The sequence below is a fragment of the Accipiter gentilis genome, chromosome 2 (assembly GCF_929443795.1).
Source record: "Accipiter gentilis chromosome 2, bAccGen1.1, whole genome shotgun sequence".
Lineage (NCBI taxonomy): Eukaryota > Metazoa > Chordata > Aves > Accipitriformes > Accipitridae > Astur > Astur gentilis.
In genome coordinates, this window is record NC_064881.1 from 52,959,730 (window position 1) to 52,981,621 (window position 21,892).

At 46.2% G+C, this 21,892-nt stretch overlaps 1 non-coding gene across 1 annotated transcript; it reads right to left on the bottom strand.

The window, feature by feature from the left end:
* Nucleotides 1-4,886: 4,886 nt before the first annotated feature.
* Nucleotides 4,887-4,959, bottom strand: TRNAF-GAA (transfer RNA phenylalanine (anticodon GAA)). The gene has a single exon. It is a non-coding gene; the product is annotated as a tRNA-Phe (tRNA).
* Nucleotides 4,960-21,892: the final 16,933 nt, after the last annotated feature.

Consider the following 21,892-nt stretch of genomic DNA (forward strand, 5'->3'; position numbering starts at 1 on the left):
GCATGTGGTCACCCACCAAGATGAGAGTTTTTCTTTTCTTGAGTCTTCTCAGTTGTGGCTGGCTGAGAAGTGGCAAAATAGAAAATCTTTTTCCTGCCAGCCCTATAAAGGTTCCTGTGTTGGTGTGTGACAGGGGAAACACAGTGACACAGCACAGGAAAGCTGCTGGAGCCTGGAGTTGCATGCTAGGACCTTCCCAAAGATGTCTTTCTGGAGGAGCAGGACCTGAGATCAAGACACCATACCTCTAGAAACATGATTTACCTGTTTAGAATCATAGAATCATTTAGGTTGGAAAAGACCTTTGAGGTCATCGAGTCCAAACGTGTATGTGCTGATGAGGAATCCAAGCAACACACATGGGAACCAGATGCCAGTATCCCTGGTGTGACCTGTGAGAGCCTCAGCTATGAGTGGCAGTGTAGGAAGTGAGCCGTGACTTCCCCAGGTGGGTCAAAGGTGTCCTGTTGGAGGAAATCAAACATAAACAAGGCAAAAAAAAAAAAAAAAAAGAAAAAAAAAAGAAACAGGAGATGTCAGGAGAAGGAGGCAAAACACCACAAACATCTCAACACCTGCAAATATGCCTATAGCCATCTGCAGCATTAACCCTCCAGCAGGGCTGGGGGATTTGTCCCATTCCAGGGCTGGCAGCTGCCTAAATAAATAGTTAAAAGGCGATCTCACACACTGTAGCCAAGTCAAGCGGTGTTTGCAAATGTGGAAGAGAGATTTCCTGAGGAATATGCAATGGGTTCATTAATATAAATGAGCTAAAATTTCTGTATGATCCATTTTCCTCTATACCACATCGGTAAGGATGCTAATGCACCTCTTCTAACCCCCCCTCCTCCTGTCTTACATACTCCCAGATCAGGTTCAGTCCAGAAAGTCCCTCTCAAAATGCAGCCATGGTATTTCACAGGATCCCCCGTCCTCCTCTCACCTCCTCCAGGGACAGCTTGCTTTCCCCTCCAGGTGAACTTTTCCCTTGCTGCCGTTCAGGCTGGCTCCCTCTCGCAGGTGGGTGTACTCAGCCTGGAGCTGGCGGGCCAGCCAAGCTGAGGGGGTGGGTGGCACAGACAGCGAGCAAGTCAGTGCTCTGGAAATGTGTTACTAGTTATTCCTATTCCCCTGCTAGAGGGTTTCTGCTGTCACTCCTGGGGGCCACAGTTTCCCTCCCATGTCCATCTCCCCCATCCACGGTAGCCACCTTTGCCAGCCCAATTTATTGTTGGGGGGGACAGGAGAAGAACAGTTGGGAAGGGGTGGAGGAAAGTCCGATGTAGAGTTGAAGAAAAGCTGAAAAATGAGATTACTGATCTTTTTCCCTCTCTGCCATGTCTTTTCATGAAACTGCTCGCTTTTAATGACACTTTCCACAGGCTAGCCTGACAGCAGACCAGCTGCACACAACCCGTCCAGTGACCATGCATGTAACTAGGATTCAAGTAAATGTGGTCTCTATGTGAATACAAGAAGGGAAGAAAGAGGGCCTTACATCAGTTCAACTTGCTGGAGACTGGTTTGGGAGCACCTCTATCTTGACCCTGCTTCCATCCGATGGGCACTTCTCTTGCCAAAATGAACAAGGGCACCAGATGTATCTGCAACGGGTAACAGAGCCCATCAACCAACAATTGTCAAAATGATCAAGAAAGAGTTTAAACTGTTTTAGACAAAATCTTCATGAACAGATGCATCAGGGTTATTAAACATGGTAGCACCAAGGCAACTAGCAGTTGAAGATGTCTCAGCACCTTTAGTTTTGACAGCTGGGATAACCAAAGGAAAGGTTTTTCCACAGCTCCCTATATCAGAGATTGTCTCAAAATATCCGCTGCTGATTGACCCAGGGTTTGGTGGACCTGTGGCCATCCACTCTGCTCCTGTGTAGTCCAAGTTGTCTCTTCCAATGTTTTGTTATCAGTTGGAGAGCTGGAATGGCTGGAGAACAAAACTGCAAAAAGAGCTTGTTCCCTAGGGAATGATGTGACCAAGTGCTGTTTCTCACTGTGCCCTTTTTAGAACTAACTAGCTGGAGGAGAAGGGCAAGGTCAGAGCTATCTCCTTCCCTGTTCCACTTGCTCATGGGAACTGACTCCCTCTTGACAGCTGGTTTTAGTCAGAATTATACATATTCAGTAGGGATGGAGATGTAGGGATGGCTTGATTTAACCCACACTTCCAACCCATGTCACTGTATACCATGGTCATGGGCTGATGCCAGCGAGAGCCAGGCATGATAGTCTCTTCCAAGTAAGACCAAAAAAATCTATAGGCAACAACATCACACATTGGTCCTACCTTCCCACATCCCCTATCGCCTGCTGTTGTTCTTTAGATCCTTCATCTTTGTCAAGGAGGATTGATGACATGGCCATCTTCACATGGCATTAATTAGTTTATGGAAGCTGGTACTGCTGGATGCTTAAAGGTAAGCAAGCAGTGTCCAAGAAGAGTTTTGGGCTACAATCTCAAAAGCAAAGAGGAATACAACAGCTCCAAAAGTAGGCTAGAACCTAGGTGTGTAGGTGTTTCACTGGGTTTTGTGGCTTGTACAAGATCTCAACCTTTTTTTAAAAAAATTACTTGAGAAAGGACAATGGAGAAGAAAAGGTTATGATTCATCATGCCTTCTTCATCCACTTTGTTATGTCTAATGAAACCCGAGTATCCTCAGTGTGATCAGCCACTGCAACAACAGAGGCAGTTGTGCAGCAAAATGAAAATCAAGGATGGAATGTGATTCCCGGCCACTACATGTGGTAAACCCCCTTTCCTAGAAGACCCTCTACAAGACTTTTCTGGATGCTGTTGCCCTTCCTGAAGGACAGAAACGAGCTCACCGAGAGCTGCTGTACCCTGACTGGTAGAAACCTTTGAATTTACAGCTAGCACACATCCTTAACCAGTTTAAACCCGGTCGTTACCATGCTGCCTTCTAGCTCAACCACTTATTCTTCATCCTTGGTGTTTATCTCCTCCAGATACACACAGACAACACTCAATCTCTCTTAGCCTTTGCCATGACATGCAAAATGTTCCACGATTTTCTCATCTCCATTTATGTGATAGTCTCCCTTTACAGATGAATCCCAAAGTCCTTCTTGGCCATTTAAAATGTTCTGTATCAATGGTAACCCAGGCTTCTGTAGTCTCTTACATCATCTCCGGTCTGTCATTCTTTTTCCCACACTGTTTCCTCATTATTTACCTCATTCTTCACTGTTCTTTTGAGACAAGCTGTCCTCTTCTTTCTTATCTCTCCCCCCTCCTCATTTCCAATCAAGTTTGAGGTAAATTCACCTGAAAGTCATAGGAGTTCCTAAGGAACAGTCTCCTGAGCACAGCTCAGTGACGCTGATGCCAGCATTATGAAGGCTGTGTTTTCCTGGATAGCATGACTGTTCGTAGTTCTGGCAAATAAAAGGAATTAGAGAAAAAGAGGATTTGAGAGGTGTGTGAGTAATACAGCATCATCCGTGGGGACACGTGCTGGGATAACACACAAAAACAAGCTGAGAACACAGAGTACTTTCACCTACAAGTTAACTCTCACCACACTTGGGGAAGGTAAGGGAAGGCAGATGTCACTGCTACAGCTAGGGAAACTGAGGCATAGCAATGCAAGTTGCACAGAATCATTCAGCTGGTTTGATGGAGAGCCTAAGTTAAAGACTGCTTATCCTTTGTTGTGGGTTGCAGCTGTCTGAATTATGCAATAAAGCTTAATTTAATTGCATAATAGGAAGGCAAGGCTATGAACTCCATCAATTACCTGCTAAAAGGACCTAGAGCAACTGGATGTTCCAGTGCATTTGAACCTGTCCATCACATCCCCAACTTGGCTCTTCCTCACCTCGCTGCTCTTGCCCTCATTAACTGCCAACATCCCACCGAAGCCTCTTCCTTTTCTTGTAGCTAAATGTGACCTCGTATTGGGTCCAGCTCTTCCGTGGGACTGCCCTTGAGCTTGCTCCAGGACTGCCTGGCCAAGGCTGAACACCAAGAGCACCCTGCTACCCAAGGACGCTGTCGCAGCAGAGTGATCTCCGCTTGCTGGCATCCGTTCCACCCGCTGACTTTCCCACCTCCGAAGAAGGCTGCAGCTCACCAAGGGGAACAAACATACCATAGAAGGGAAGCGATCTCTGCCAAGCACTGCAGAAATGGGACACAGATGGTGTCTTAAATGAGAACGGAAGTTTATTTGGGGGCTCTGTGTGTGACGTAGCGTTGCAGATCTTGCAACAGATGACAGAGACTAGGATTTCAGAGCTGGTGATGAGATAATTTTGAAGCAGTCTCTGTCCACAGAGCTATTAGCTTGTCTGAAAAAAGAAAAAAGAGAAAAAGTTGAACTCAGTAAATGGTTCTGTAAGGATAGGAATGTATAAACTTGCCTTTGTTTATATGTAGGTCTGGTTCTTCTGATACCCTAATCTTAATCACAGCTGTTTGTTGGCTGGTTGGTCAGCCCGGATGGTTGTGCTGATTGGCCAGATGGCCACTGCTAATAGAAATATGAGGATGATATTAGCCTTGCTTTTCCCTGCTCTACACATAAACTTTTGTCTTTGTCCTCTACAGGCAGAATGGTTGGAAGGGATCTCCAGAGGTCATTTGGTCCAACCCCCTGCTCTAGCAAGGCCACCTAAGGCCAGTTGCCCAAGACCACATCCAGGTGGTTTTAAAATATTTCTAAAAACGGAGACTCTACATCATCTCAGGGAAACCAGTCCCAGGTCTCTCATCTACTTCTCGTATGAGAGATGTTCCAGTCCATCATCCTCCTGGCCCTTTGCTGGACTCTCTCCTGTATGTCCATGTCTGTCTTGTACTGGAGAGCCCAGCACTGGACACAAAAATCTACAAGAAAACTCTGCTGAAGCCCGGGCTTGAACCAGGGACCTTTAGATCTTCAGTCTAACGCTCTCCCAGCTGAGCTACTTCAGCCCTGTTTTGGCACTGATTTTTCCCAAAACCTGTTGGAACAGAATTATCTTTCAGCCTTTTCAGACAAGTTTAGTTGACATTAGTTTGTGAGTCAAAGAAGTTGTTTCAGGGAACAGGATACAGACAGACTGGGCTCAAAAGCAATGGTTCAAGGCACCAACACAGCCTCTTTGTCAATGTACGTGACCTCTGTATATGTGTATGACTTTAATAATAATATGACTCTGGAGGATGTATAGAAGTGGAGCAGGGAAACAAAACACCAGCTGTTCCTGAAGGGCTGATGGAGGAGTAGTTACGTGGAGATAGGAGAAGGGCTCAGTTGCTCACAAATCATTGCAAGGAAAATAAGGAGATGGAGCTAGGTCTCTATAGATACAAAGCTATTGATGAGGAAGCTGAATGTGAAGTGGCAAGGGTGATGGAGGATGAAGAGAAAGACAAATTGATCGTAGGAAGGGCTCAAGAGACAACTGAGAGTGGGAAGAGAGTAAAAGGGACAATCAAACATAGACTTCTCGCTCTGTGCTTCTGGTGTTGAAGACACCATCTTGTCTTATTCCTCAGACTCTCTTTAGTGCTGTTTAGGGTGTCAGAGTTGGATGCCAGTTGTGTTGACTAATGCAGTTCTCTTCCACAGGGTTAGACTCGTCTGGGATGCCACAGCCATTCCTTGGTCCGTGACACATGCTGCTAATCACAGAGTTAAGAACAGAAATGAGTGGAGCACAGAGGTGTTTGCACCTCTGTCAATAAAACAAATAACAGCATCCAAGAGAATGTGCTGGTTGCTTTTCCAAACTGGTCTGACATACCCAAAACACCAAAAACCCTTCTCTGTAGGGACAGGTTTGTTCATCCTGGTAAGAAATAGGAAAGTGGGGCTCCTTGCTGTACCTAAAGCCCAAGGTCCATATCATAAAACACAGCTAAGATCTGGATTTTGACCCGAGGACCAGCCAAGAGCACTAGCATAAAACAGACATTTCTAATATCTTTTCATAGAGCCCACTGAAGGATTTGGAGTTATCCATGGAGCCTGGTTAATCCTTTCATATCAATCTGTCTCTCTCCAGCTAGGAAATGGGAGCCAGGCATATTCATGCAGCGATATGGGAGATGTTTGCCCAGCCCGCCAACTTATTCTGCAAATAGAGGACTTTCGCTCCCAGGACAGACAATCTAACATCTTTCACCAGCTCCAAATTCACATCTCCCCAAAATACATATGTGAAATGCACAGTAAGTTTTCCATATCTGCTAAAAAACTGGTAGTGAAACGTGTCAAAAATACATTTAATCTGGGTTTGAATGTTCAGCTCGACAGCAGCAGATATTTCCTCAGAGAGGTTTATTAGATAACAGTTCCTGATATCTAGGGCTCTCAAACTAGGCTGTGGAACCTCTTGCAATATGCAGACATTAGGATCATACCCTAAGTAGGTTTTCTTTCTACAAAACCACTTCCACCCCTGGATCCCAATGGTGATCCTACCCATGACCACTGAGGAGTTGATCACACAGACGTGGCTGAGGGTCTCAGCATCTCTATGCTTATGAGGTGGGGACATTTTGGACAGCTGAGTAGTGCTGCAGAGTTTCTGCTTCTTGTCCATTTACACTTAGAAATTGTCTCCTTTATGTGACCTAGAAACATGCAAGATCCAGCCCTTGAAAGCTCTATGGTGCTGAGAACAGGTTCACATAACAAACCCAGGGCATCGCTAAAGACCACGGCCACCAGCCAACCCAACCCAAAACCCGATTCCTCTGTTACATTTTGTGTCTGGTACAGACATTGGTATGAGAGGGACCTAGAATATTGCTCGAGGATTTGGAGCCACAGAAGAGTGATTAGGTCTCAGCCCTGAAGCTGAAATGAGCAATCCTTGTTATCTATCCTATTGACTGTGTCTCACCTCCACCTGAACCTCAGGATCCATGAGAATTTAGTTGAGTTGGCCCCAGTAAGTCTTTCCAATTGTCCATGAAAGAGGATGAGGAAGAAATTTTGCAATCTGCCCTGCACAAAGTCATCTACAAACCAAGGCTGTATGTTCAGAGCAGGTCTGGTTATATTTATCTACAGAAGATGCTTACAGGAGCAGTTTCTTGAGCTCAGTGACTAAGGATCCTACAAATACAGCTTGGATCAGCCTGCAGGAACAGAAAACTTTCTGTTATATTTTTCCTCATTGGGATGCTGAAGGAAGTGAGAAAAAGGATTGCGTAGCCAGATGATTTATTAGATGCGTATTGTGGGGTCCATCATAAGAGTTTACTTGTATGTAAAGCTTTGCTTTGAAGGGTTACTAAAGTCCAGAGTGTGGACCGTCTGCAGGTTTATTTTTTCTTTAAAGACTCTGTCTATTTAGAAACATCAGTGCCTCCGATTCTGTTGAAAGAGCACTGTTTTGCTCTTCCCTTAAGAGCTGAGATCTATTTAGCATTACCAGTAGTGACGATGATTACCAAATTCCTAGAAGGCCAGATGGGGACATCAGTATGACAGGTAACAAAGACCACAAGAGAAGACTTGCTGAGCCTGGCAGGACTTTTTTTCTGCAAACCCCAGCAGTTTGGAAAAGGTTCCCTGGGTGAGAGTCATCTCACCTGACTTCTTAAAGGCTGATAAAGCAAATCTCTAAACCTGACCTAATTGCTAGCAGCCACACCAGAAATGACATTAACCAGTGACAATGAGAAAAGGTATTTCCACTACTGGGTTCAGCTGAAGCATTGGCTATCCCCAGAAATTACCCTTGTGCATACACTGTCTGCTCTACTGTGGGGTATGAGGGTCACTGGGAGGGTGGTGGTGTCACCACATGAGCATTTTGTTTTGCTGTCCACCAGCTGCTAGAAAGTCATAGTCTGCATGAGCTGTCCTGGAGCATCCTGCGTGGCTCACGGACCAGCTCAGCAACATTTATACACTTTTAATGAAGCCATAACACTCTTTTGTCCAGAGAAGCCAGGTTATGGAGTCAGTCCATGCGGTTTTCCCAAATCTGTTATGCCCATTGCAAAGATAGGCTGGGTCCTATCAAAAGTTTTTCTCCAGATTTTAATTAGAACTGACAGCCCATGTCACTTCTGGGTCCGAACAAATCCCATTTGTCTTTCAACTCTTCCTGAGCTTTTAGGGTGTGTGTGGGTCTATGCATTGGGATTTAGGTCGATATGGCATGAAGGAGCCAGAGCAGAGGAAAGCCTTCTCAAGGCCAGTGGTGCCACCTAATGGGAAAATTCCCAGGGAATCAATTTCTCGGAAGTTAAGTCCTTAACTGGAGTGTTGCTAGGTGACGCAGAGATGGAAATCAGTAGCTCTGATGTAAGTCTCTCTTTTCTGCTGCTTTACGACCATCCTTCCGTCAGTCTATTCCCTTTTCCCCAGTGTCTGAGCCACACAAATGAGACCGCCCCGGAAAATTCAGTCTGCTTCCTGCTTAAATCCACCCTCAGCAATCCCTGAAGCTACTGAAGCATGTTTTGACCTTGAGGCTCAGAGTCTCCCTGGAGAAGAAATTATCCCAGATTTTTGGATTATGAAGAGTCAAGCACAAAATAAGTGGCAACAAGGGGCTGCCAGGGGAGGGACCAGGACTCTGTGGGTTTTCTCCTTAGTTACATATTTTGCAAATGAGAGGTGAAACAGGCTCTCTGCATTACAACCTCCACACACACTATTGCAGCTCAGCTGTGTTTGGAATCAGATTGTGGCTCTGCAAAAGAAGCTATAATGTCTCAAAGCAGTGCCTGACAAAAGTTCCCACATGGCAACCCCCTGCAGCTGCTTTGCATCATAAATAATCACAAGAGTGGGCAGGAATGAGCTGCAAAGCCTGTCCTGGTCTCAAGGGATTATTTTATTCCATGTTGTCTTCCCAGCACCTACACCTATTTCCTCATGACAATCTCGCTCACCATGGCACCCTTGCTGCCTTTAGTTTGCAGGAGCATATTACAGTGGTTAGACCAGGGTCTTGGTCTTCTCGGATCTCATCTCAGCTCTACCATTGATGAATCATAGGTTTTAAGCTGCCTCAGTCAGGCTTTCTTGATTTCAGTTTCTCTGAGGCTGAAAAGCCATTCCTGAGATTCTTTCCCATTTCTTCCTGGGATGAAGATGTTTGCAAGGGCTGGCAGTTCTTACAGGTATCCAAAAAACACCAAAGAAAATTATGTTATGTGATGTTGAAGCATTTTTTCTGCTGTTCTTGGGGAGAGGGCGCAAGTGAAGGTATATGGGGGATCTCGTCCCACTTTCAGTGCCTCACTGAGCTGAAACACCACCATTAGAGGCAAGATGGCAGCTCACAAGAGCCCTGTGCAATTTCGTGGCTGAAGAAGGGATTAACATTTAGGGCAAAGGGGAGAAACCTGCAATTAAGCAGGCTCGAGTCATTAATTCTAGCAGGGAGCTAAGCTCTGCTGGAAATGATGACTCTGCAGCTGTGGCTGGTGCTGCTCAAAGCCTTAAACACTGCCTGGCAAGAGGTGGCTGGGCACTGGTAATTGTCCTCACAGTTCAGGTGATTTCCAGTGACTTTTCTTTTCATATCCCTTACCTTGAACCCAAGCAACCAGAAAGGAGTTAATCTGTAAGAGGGTTGGGGATGGAAAGTCTGTGGGTCCAAGGCAAGATGCTTGGGGGATGTTCACCAAAGAGTTGGGCAATAAAGGGCTGAGCCCCAGAATGCCACAGAGGAGCGATCATAAGGCATGTGAGTCATGGAAAGGTAGGTCCAGCTCTCACTTTAGTTTACTGGGTTAATTTTTTTTTTTTAAAGCTTCACTGTATAATGACTCTGGGAGTATTCAAACCCCTAAAACCAACATCACCTGAGGTATATTGACCTCAGGTATAGGACTCGGGGTGCAGGATGGGTATCTGGGGAGGACTGGAGAAGAATAGTTCAAGGCTCTTAATTGTCACACAAATAGCCTAAAGTCAGGATTTAGCTCAATGAGTACTTTCCTCTGCCTCCTTTTCTAGTCTGGGAGCTACATGGTGCTGGGGAAGGTGAACTGAGCACCTTCTATCTACACCCTGTCCACAGACCTTACGGCACCAGCTAGCCTGGGAGGAGAGGGTGGATGTATGGTGCTGTCAATGCGACTCCACAAGTCAAGACAAGCGCAGCCTGGAGTGCTGGTTTGTTTTTTTTTATCAGCTGTTGGGATCTTTAGCTGGAGTTTGAAGCAGAGGGAAAATATGCTCTCATATCTGCCCAAAACATTGGCTGTTTAACCCTGTCTCTCCAAAAACTCCCACCACAATAAATAGCAACCATATCTGAAGTTAAGCTCCTCCAAGCACCTCTGCTAGGGGAAAGGAGTCATCTGTGGCAAGGGAGACCATTCATAAGCCAATATCACCTTTCATTAGTGCCCACATGCTGTTCCCCTGCACCTGGGCTGCTGTTTCAGGCAGGATGATAATAACAAGTGTCACCCACTTCTGCTGCAATCACTTCAGTCACTCACAGCAGGGCAATTGCAGAGTCTTATTTCTCTGCAACCCTCTCCCTCAACCTGAAGCTGTTCAGCCCACTCCCCATCCCTGGGGATATCCCGCTAACAGCGTGACTTTCTTGGACTTGCATGTTTTGAGGTCCTTTGGCTGGCTCACAGCCTGCCCCTGATTTCACCCTTTCCATTCTGCTCCCATCCAGAGATCACGCAAGCCAAACACGAGCCTGTTTACCATTCACTGCTTAACTGCTCTGCCCTTCCTGAACCAAATTTGCACATAGAGTAGAGGCAGTTTAAAAGTCAAAGTTTTAGTGTAGCAACTCTCTCCCCTTTTCTGGATGCAGACTTTTAGATGGGGAACTCCTACCCCTTAATAGAAATCTGTGATATTTCCAATGGCTAAACTAAGCAAATATGTTTTATGGAGCTAGTTTGGTAGTGCTGTGTTTTTCCCAGAGGTGCTGAGCAGCAGCTTAGCAAAACTAGCAAAAGAAAAAATAAATCCATTGGTTCCCCTGTGCCTCAATTCCCCCATGTTGTGGTTTAGCCCAGCTGGTAACAAAGCACCACACAGACACTCACTCACTCCTGCCCCCCCACACCCCCTGGCCTTGGTGGGATGAGGAGAAAATATAAAGAAAAGCTCGTGGGTTGAGACAAGGACAGGGAGGGATCACTCACCACTTATGGTCATGGGTAAAACACAGGCTCATCTTGGGGAAGAAACAAAATCAATTTATAATTTACTACCAGTCAAATCAAAACAAGGATAATGGGAAGTAAAACCCAACCTGAGAACAGCTTCCCCCCACCCCTCCTTCCTTCCCAGCTCAACTCTACTGCTGAATTCTCCACCTCCTCCCCTCAGCAGCACAGGGGAACAGGGAATGGGGGTTGGGGTCAGTTCCTCACACGGTGTCTCTGCCGCTCCTTCCTCCTCAGGGGGAGGACTCCGCACTCGTCCCCTGATCCAACATGGGGTCCCTACCATGGGAGATATTCCTTCATGAACTTCTCCAGTGTGGGTCCCTTCCACAGGCCGCAGTCCTTCAGTCCCAGCCTGCTCCAGCGCGGCCTTCCCCCTGGAGCAGCAGCCATCTTGGGGGTCATCCATCCCCCTGCTCCACTGTGGGGTCCTTCCCAGAGGAGACAGTCCTTCATGAGCTTCTCCAACGTGAGCCCTTTCTGCAGGCTGCAGTTCCTCACGGACTTCCCTGGGGTGGGTCCTTTCCACAGGCCAATCTTCAGTCCCAGCCTGCTCCAGCACAGGCTTCCCCACAGAGCAGCGGCCATCTTGTGGGGCATCCACCCCCCTGCTGTGGCATGGGCTTCTCTCTCCCCGGGCTGCAGGTGGGCATCTGCTCCCCCACTCCCCTCCATGGGCTGGGGGGGGACAGCCTGCCATCTGGTCTCACCACGGGCTGCAGGGGCAGCTCCTCCTCCCCACCTTCCTCACTGACCTCAGGATCTGCAGAGGGATTCCTCTCACATCCCACTCACTGCAGGTTCCCCTCTTAAATCTGTTCTCCCACAGGTGTTACCACCATCACTGATGGGCTCGGCCTGGGCCACAGGTGGGTCTGACTTGGAGCTGGGGAAGCTTCTAGCAGCTTCTCACAGAAACCACACCTGCAGCCCCTCCCCTGCCACCAAAAACCCCACCACACAAACCCAAAACACCCCATCAGTAGAAGGACTCTCTCAAGCAGATATGACAAGGGATAATGGCTTTAAACTGAAAGAGGGTAGATTTAGATTAGAGGTAAGGAAGTTCTTCACTGTAAGGGTGGTGAGATACTGGACCAGGTTGCCCAGAGAGGTTGTGGCTGCCCCACTCCTGGTAGTGTCCAAGGCCAGGTTGGATGGGGCTTTGAGAAACCTGGTCTAGTGGAAGGTGTCCCTACCCATGGCAGGAGACTTGGAACTAGATGATCTTTAAGGTTCCTTCCAACCCAAACCATTGTGTGATTCTATGAACTGCTGGCCAGACACTTGAAGCAGCTGGGATGGTTGGTAAGACCAGCTCGACTAATGGCTCCTATAATGGTGCAGAGGCCACCCAGTCCCCTGGAGGAAACACCATGGCGTGAGTGAGGGACCAGACAGCAAAGCAAGAGAGGACAGGCGTCAGGAAAACCCAGGTTAGGAGCAGCCTTTCCCCAAATGACAGACCCCCACAGGTTTCCCTGGTGGAAAACCAGCTGGGAAGCTGACATAGAAAACAGACTGGAAAAATTTTCAACTCTCTTGGCCTATTATGTCAGATATTGTACCATGATGTGCAATTGTTTAACTAGACTTAAATCACTCTGAACTACATAAATTACCTCCAATAATCCCCATTCTTTCCAAATGCTGACACTTTTTTATTCCAAAACACAGCAATCTTGCTATCTTCCATATAATTGTATAACATATGTGGCACATAGCTGCCTCTTAAATAAATAAGAGTTACGTTTCACAGTATGCACCTAGTTGCACATAATTTTCTCTCTCTTCAACTGTTTTTAACAGAAAAGCAGTTGGAAATGATTGGACAGTATATCTGTGGTTAAACGTAAAGGGTGTAGGACAAAAGAAAAAAAAAAAAGAGAACAATTCCAAATCTAAATGTTATTGTTTAACAACTTAATTTTTAATCACAGTCCCCAAGACTGGAAAGAACAAGGTGAATTTTGGTTATGCTACTGCTTAGAAAAACAGCTCCAGCTTCATGAGCAGCCCTTGCACAAGGGCTGCACATGGAGAGGGCCCTAATCCAAAGCGCTGACACAAACTACAAGCTGCATGTAGACTGAAGGTGCATCTGGGAATGTAGGCAATGAACAGCACCAAGATGTGACACCCTCTGGTTATACTTGGCTTCCCTCAGCCCAGAAGGAAAGGCAGAGCCACCACAAATTTTACCTAAGTTTATACGAGGGTCCTGCAAGGTACAAGAGCCAGAGCAAGCATGTGGGGGTGTGGAAAAGGGCTGGAGCGTCTCTAGCTGCCTCCACAGCAACCTCCTGCAGTTGAAGGCCATCAGTTTACTCATCTGCTTCGTCCTTTGGAAGAATCCCTCCTCCCCTTAGTGTCTGGCTGTTTCGACAGTGGGATTCAAAGCTTTACCCCATCCTGAGTCTGGGCGCGTGATTCAGCTTCATCCTTTGGCCATACAAAACAGGCAATCTCTATGATAAGGAATAAAAACTGGATGTGTAAAATGAAAGTGACTACGGCCTGTGTCGATGAAATGTGTGAACAGGAGGATGGGAGGTTCTGCATCCTCATGGCTATCACAACTCTGACCCAGCCCTGAACGCTAAACACATATACTGTCTCTCAGCATTAGAGAGTGCTTTTTCTAACCTTGGGGGACTTCTCCCAGTACCCACCCATTTCACAGATGAGGTATATGCTGCATCTTTTCATGATTCCTCCTCCAAAATTCCACTATTGTACATGGCTAAGTCTCAGCTGCTAATTTTGCACCTCCTGCAAGTGCACAATGAGCTTGCTTGGACAGGCAGACTTTTCCTGCCAAGAATGGAGACTGTACACGCCAGCTGGAGGTATTTCATAGGATATATTGGGAAGGGGGAAACAGGAGCTTCAAATCTGTTTGGAAGTCAGGTAGCTAATACCAGGCTGTTGGGAGGTCTTCACTTGGGATCCAGGCCTGGAAATCTCTCCTGGAGGAAGGTGGCTAAGCCAGCCTTGTCTCACAAAACTTTGCTGCTTGAGACATATGTGAAGTAAATAATTGGCTATTGCACTTGGCAGTTAGAGAGGAGATGGAGGTTCAAGTCCCCAGTCTCTCTGAGAAGACCAGAACTTTTAGAACCAAAATTCATGCTCTGCTCACCAAGCTGCAGGTATCTTGGAGAACTTCAATGTGGCCAACTGAACCTGGTTCACTGCTATGAAACACTCATTCATCATGTCAAGCTTTAAACCCCAGATTTCTGTGTAGAGCTCCATATTGATGCCAGAGATGGCTAAACAATAGGTTTGGGGCCAAAACTATTTCACGAGCTTTCCAAGCACAGCTCCCATGGTGGGACTCTTACTTCATGGACAGCTATGAACTAACATAAGGGTTTCCTGGCAATCCAAATCCACATCACCATTTAGTCCCTGGCTTCAATGGGAAGGACCCTAGTCCAGTGCAGGATATCCTCTACCCTTGCCTAGATGATTCCATCAAGTGGTTTCTGACAAAAGATTTAGGTTTTTGGGAGAGGTTTTGAGCCTTGAAAGTTGTAAGTGATACTGGCCTTGGTGCTGCTGTGTGTCAGAGACTTGCTCTTGTAACTGTGTGCAATGAGAGGTCCAGGCTGGAGGGTATTCCAGAGAATGTGGACAGGTTCAAGCCCTGCAGACAACATAAGGTTGGCAGAGCAAAGACCCTTAGTGAATCCATCCCCCCATCATCGGTTTGACACGTGAAACATGGGAATAATTGACCTTCCCTTTTACTAGGGTGTTAGAAGGGCATTGCTTTAAAGCTAGGGAGATCCACAAGCAGTAAACAAGATAATGGCACTAATAACCCAGCCCCAAGCCATGCAATTGATTCATCATGGCTAATGCATCCAGCATGAAATGGACCTGAGTGACACTGAGTTTGATGGGAAGATTGACAGGTTTGAGGGGGAGAAGCATTGACCCAAAGGGACCCATGGTAACTTATCTGGGTCCTGTGTGGCAGGACTGACATTGGCTGTGGTGTCTGGGATCAAACATCCATCCAAGATCTGGAGGCAATGAAGCCTTGTTCTTCCCCTTCCCCCCATATTTCTCAAGTTAAGGTGTTACTACCCTTTAGTGCCAATAAACCCTCTGGACAAGCTGGATTCTAGGATGTAAAATAGGAGTATCCTGTGGATAGCCCCTCCCTGCCCAAAATAAGTTTTCTCTTCCCCTTTTCCCCTTCATTTTCCAGTTTCTCCTGTAGACACCAAACTTCCAGTGTTCAACAGGAAAGGGGGGGGGGGGGGGGGGGAGGAAGAAAAGTGTTCTAGCCACAAAATGACTGTACTCTGGCTTTTAAAACCATTGTCCCCCAGGTGGGAAAAGACAGCAAGCAAAAAACCTGTAAACAGAAAATAGCAGAGCAACTCCCACTCACCGAAGCTGCTGCCTCTCCCTCCGAAGGCGGCACACTGATGAGTCACAGTAAAAAAGCATTTCTCTCCCCACGGGGCCGGGGCTCTGTCTTGCCCACCTGCCTTCCCCCGCCGAAAAGGTGGGTAGTGCAGTCCCCCAGGCACTGCTTGTGAGTCAGGAGACCCTGAGGAGTCAAAAATGTCCCGGAGGAGTGAGGTAAAGCCACCTGCCAGCTTCTGCTCATCTGACATTCAAAGGGTATTTTATCCCAACAGGGTACAGCACTTTTAGAGGGGCAAAAAGTAGGGGAAGAAGCCCCCATCAGTGGCCCTGGGGTTCTGGGAAGTCTGTGGTACTGAATCGTTTGGGGGATGCTGAAAATCTGAACCACCTGAGGTTTGTAGGAGGGTGGTCAGACCTCCCGACACATCGACAGCTTTTCCCTACACAGAAATTATTTCAGGATCAGTGCTCAACCCAAGAGAAGTGTGAGGGAGAGATTTCAGGGTTTTAGCTACAGACCAGCATTGCTGAGAACTATTAAGCAAATAGGCATAACTAAATCTTTGCCCTTCACCACTGCTCCCTGGCTTATTTTATGCCTACTTTAACACTTATGGTGGCAAAGGGTGGTTTTGTATCTCATGGGAATTCAGAGCCTCACCCCTTCCCTAAAAAAACCCAAAATGCTTGAACTGAGGGTTCCCACAGCCAGGAAGAGGAGTCTAAATATAAGGCTATGAGCAAAGGGCTTCTTTGTTATTTAATATAAATGAAAATGGGAGAAAGAAAAAAAGTTTGGCCCTCAGTCTGAATTTGAAAATTATTTCAGGACCAAAACCTGTACTTCTGTTAGCAAACTATTTTGCCCTAGATTAAAGGGTGAACTTCAGTTATAACTCCAGTAAAGGTCCTCCTGATGGCTAACAAGACAGAGGGAAGAACGACCCCTTCCCAAAACTCACACTAGCTCCAAAGCTGTGTGTTTATTAAGTTTTAAAGTTATTACGGACATGTAACTACTGATCATCCAGCAACAGCCAGAGGGGAAAGAAAAAAAAAAAAAAAAAGGAAAAAAGCTGTTGTTGAAAAGTTTTGAAAACAAGCAAACTGTATGTTTGCTGAGCCTTCCCCCATCTGCTCCCCTCTGTAGCAGTAAATGCATTTGCTGCTGTATTTCACTCTGTTCTCACAGTCTTAAGTAACAGGCCCCAACTAATTGCAGAATTTTGCCTGCAAATATACAGCCTGGTTATTTTTAGCCAGCCTTTATATTTTTTTAACATCTCGCCAGGGTGTTGAAAGCCCCTAATTTTCCCACCATCCTAATGCAAGCAAAAGTGAGTGGCGGGGGGGTGGTTGTGTCCATGAGGACAGTAAAAGCCAGAAGACTTGTCAGATCGTGTGGACAACAACAGCTAAGAGTCAAACCCACAAACCCTGAACAACTCTGGGATTTCAGGCCACATCCTCATAAGGGAGTTGTTTCTGCAGCTCTGGGTGTGACCCACCATACCTAAGGAGGATGCTGTGGATTTTGTGGAGCATTCACCATTCCTTCTGGGTGGTGTGGGCAGTGTGAGTCCACTCTCTCCCTTCACTTGCCTTCCAGCACCATAAAAATAACAATCTCCTGCTGAGTCAGCCTGTGAGAAAGGGACTGGGGTTTCATCTGAGAGCTTTTTTCCTCCCTAAGATGGAAGGATACAGGCTGTTAGCTAATGACACATAGGGATTAAAAAACCAAACCTTCTGTTGCTTAAGTGGCTGAGTTTTAAAAATGCCAGCCAAGTATTGTATGTAGAGAAGGATATAGATACACATGCTTAGAGGTAGATATATATTCATAAAATAAAAATTACTCTTTTCACGGAGCAGCACAAATATCTGTAAATTTGGGGACAGATTTGCAGATAGATGATATTTTCCCAGTAGCAGGGGGAGTCTCTTTTGTTGGCAGAATTCTGTCATGCAGGACATGCCAGCATGTCTCCGTATCTCACTCGCACTGACAATGTGAAAACTAATTGGAATAATACCCACACGCAGCTGCTGGGCTTCCCCCAGGAGAAGACGCAGCCCACGCGTGGCGTAGGTGGGTGCATGCGATGTAGGTCATGGCACGCCGCTTTGCTTTGTGAGGGCAACCTTCCTGGTGGGTGACTGACAAGTGTTTCCCACTGCATCTTCAGCAAGTCTAGCAGACACCGTTAGCTCTGGGGTTGTCTAATTATACCCAGTGTGTTAGGACAAGAAACAAGAGATGAGCCTGTAAAACTCAGAGCTGGGCGAGAAAATGGAGCAAGGATTCCTTCCAGTTGTCACCTAAATGGTTTCTTGCAGCTCATTCTGGGGCGCTAACATTGCAGGGTCAGAATATGGAGAAGACCGTATGATTCCCAGCATGCCAACAGCCTGAATCATGATGGGGGAGATCTTTTCCATAGGTAAATGCTTTCACTGGTGCATTTAGAAAGGCACAGGAAACCCACAGGTGGATTTTGCTTATAGCCCAGTGATGAAAAAGAGCACTTGTAGAAGATGCCCAGGTCTGAAGAGATGTACTGGTAGGTGCATCTGGGGCAGTACAACACTGTAGGCTCACGCTCCCAGGTTGTGGGTGCATTAGTTGGCCTCTGGGACAGAGCTCTTCAAAACATTTTAGCTTTCCTAAAGCAGTAACGAGCCATAGGATGACTGTATCCTTGACCAAGCTAAGTCAGGTGCACTACTCTTGACTAATTCTGGACCGTATCCTCCCATCTCCCCAATTCAGGGATAACCGCAGGCAGAGCAATCTCAGCTCTGCCCTTGCCCAAGGTGGGTTTCTCCATCCGAGTTAGTCTCAGCTCCCTGTGCAGTTGGTGGGGAGAGATGCCACAAGGCTGAGGGCACAGTTTATCTCTTCCTGCAGCAGGTGGCTAATGTAGGTGTCGTGGTTTAACCCCAGCCAGCAACTAAGCACCACACAAACGCTCGCTTACTTCTCCCTTCCCTCCCCCAGTGGGATGGGGGAGAGAATTGGAAAAAAAGTAAAACTCGTGGGTTGAGATAAGAACAGTTTAATCGAACAGAAAGGAAGAAACTAATAATGATAATAATAATAATAATAATAAAATGACAGTAATAAAAGAATTGGAATATACAAAACAAGTGATGCACAATGCAATTGCTCACCACCCACCGACTGATGCCGAGTTAGTCTCCAAGCAGCAATCCCTCCCAGCCCCAGTCCCCCCAGTTTATATACTAGACATGATGCCTCATGGTATAGAATACCCCTTTGGCCAGTTTGGGTCAGCTGTCCAGGCTGTGTCCCCTCCCAACATCTCGTGTCCCTCCAGCCTTCTTGCTGGCTGGGCACGTGAAGCTGAAAAATCCTTGACTTAGTATAAACACTACTTAGCAACAACTGAAAACATCAGTGTGTTATCAACATTATCCTCATACAGAGTCCAAGACATAACACTATACCAGCTATTAGGAAGAAAGTTAACTCTATCCCAGCCGAAACCAGGACAGTAGGTTAGAGGAATCACATCCTAAAAATTTCTCTCTTCTGATTCCTTCAGAGGGATGGAACACCTTTCCTATGAGGAAAGGCTGAGAGAGTTGGGATTGTTCAGCCTGGATAAGAGAAGGCTCTGGGGAGACCTTATTGCAGCCTTTCAATACTTCAAGTGGACTTATAAGAAAGTTGGAGACAGACTTTTTAGTGGTGCCTGTAGCAATAAGGCAAAAGGTAATGGTTTTAAACTAAAAGAGGGTAGATTCAGACTAGCTATAAAGAATAAATTTTTTATAGTAGGGGTGGTAAAACACTGGACTAGGTTGCCCAGAGAGGTCGTAGGAGCCCCATCTCTGGAAACATCCAATGTCAGGTTGGATGGGGCTCTGAGCAACCCGATGTTGTTGAAGATGTCCCTGCCTATGGCAGGGGAGGGTGGACTAGATGACCTTTAAAGGTCCTTTCCAACCCAAATCGTTCTATGATTCTATTACAAAGGGGACTGAACGTGACCAGCTCAGATGGAGTTCTCTAAGGTGAGATGAGGTGGATTGCAACCCAAGCGTCTCTAAGTTACTAATTTGAGGGACACAGTCCATCCTGGTTCTTGCATTACATTGAGGACAGGCAAGGTCCCAGATTCCTGCTCAGACAGCAGCATCGAGCCCCATAGTTACAGGATTTCTATCAGTGAGGGTCCTGCTGTTTGCTTTGCTCCTGTCTAAGAGTAGGACTGTCCAGATACAAAGACCCAAGAAGGCAAAGAAGTCATGGTCCTCCCTAAAAATAGAAATATGCCCCCCGCTCCCCATTTCTTTCGCAGGGCCAGACCATTTTGCAGTGCAGGCTGAAAGCAAACCAAGGTGGAACCCTGCCTGGCCTGAGAAGTTCCAGCTGGATGTCACAAACCCCTGCCAAATCCAAAGGGCTTAAAGCTCTTGACCAGAGGGTAATGTCTGCAATGTCCCATCATTGTTATCTGTTTGATAGCCTGGCTATAAAACTAAGGATATGCAAATGCCCGATGTGACCATCTGCACCTATGCGTCTTCGTTTCTTTTATCTGCCGCAGTCGATTGAGCCCAGATACTGAACTGTTGCACACATTGCAATAAAGTCCTTGAAAATAAGTGTTCATTACTGAATGAGAAGCTTTCAGGATTTATACTGATAATAAATACTCATAATACTCCTAATTAAAAAAAAAAAAAAAAGGAGATATATCTTGGTTGATAGCTTGAGCCATACTTTTTGCCTTTGGTGCTAGGTCTTTCCCATCTGCCTAACTCTCCCAAGTCTTGCCCTCTCCTAGGGTTTTTCCCCCTGAGGGCTAGTGAGTTCATCTTGAGCTTCATGTCCCATACCAAGGACCACCCGAGTATCTAGTTGGTGGGAATCATCAGGCACAAGGAAATGAAGCTCATGGAGTGCCTTAGCCCATTCAAGATGGAGAAGTTCTAGTCAGTGATTTGGGTGTCCAAGTGTGGAAATAACAAAAATCCTAGCAATTCCTCCATTTTGGACAGCAAAGGTCCATGGGTGCTTTAACCACTAAGCTACTGTTTATGATGGGAAAGGACTGGCAACTAGAATGTGCAAATGTTGGTCAGCTTGGACTCCATTGCTAGGAAAGTGTTGATCATCCCACGGAGCCACTTCTCTCTGCTGACTCAAGAGAGACTCCATATGATCAGCACAGGATAAACACAATGTAGTTGAATGGCTTCATGTAGACAATGAATTCCTCCCCATTGAGAAGCATTTTCAATATACCTCTCCCCCTTGGAGTTTGTGATCTGGAGACACCACCACCTTCACTTACAGTTGCTCAGGGTGCACAGCTCCTGCCAGGCAGGTTTTCCAACAAGTGCGTGCTGTGACTGCCTGCCTTCCCTGTTACAGGACAGAAGTCTGGTGCTGTAAGCTTGCCTGTAAAAGTCCAGACACATTTCAGGACACAAAAGCCAGGGGGGACAGTTGTGTTTCTGGAGAAGTCCTCTTTGTCCAGAGGAGGCACTACAAACCTACCAAGAAATAGCAATAGTCATTATTTCTCTCAGGGGCATATTCATCCTGAGGTTTAAAAAGGAGAGCTCCAAGGGTTTCAACGAGGCAACTTGAAGGCTGTTTCTTCAACTTGATATGTGCTTCTTGCTTGTAAGGATGGTTCGGGTAAGGGGCAATGGTTTTGAGTCCGTTCTGCTTAATGCAATCAACTGCTAATTCAGATGACAGGATCTTTATTAAAGCTGGAACAGAAGATAATTTGTATATAGAAGAAACTCCAAGCAACCCTTCTTTGGCATTAGCTCATTTGACACAGTTAGAGCTAAGGGCACATTTAACTAGAAAGGCAATGTATGAAAGACAAGTAGCTGCAAAAGCTACATTTAAGATGCAGGTTTTAGCTGCAGTGAATTGGAGCACAGACTGTTTATTCATGGTCCTAATGCTGGAGTTCATGACGATATAGCCTTTCTGCTACCACAAGTTGAGCCACCTGGCTTAAACCTGAATCAGAGACATCTTCAAGAGTCATATCATACCTCTGGACTATAGCTTGAGTATACGTGATCCTTGGGGTATCTTGTATGCACAAAATACAGTCCTGTCTATGCTTTTTCCACATCTTCTCCCTTCAGTTCTTGCAGAGCAGTAGACTTAGTGCCCTTTTACACCTCACCAGATGACGAGACTCATAATTAAAAAGTCAAATTCAGCAGAGAAATGACTGGATGAAGAATATGTTGCAGCAAGATTTCTTATGTAGGCATCAGGGACCCACTGGAACTTACTAAAGGCAGAGCATGGATTGCAGATTTTCATTCCTCAGTTCAATTTAACATGGGAAGAACT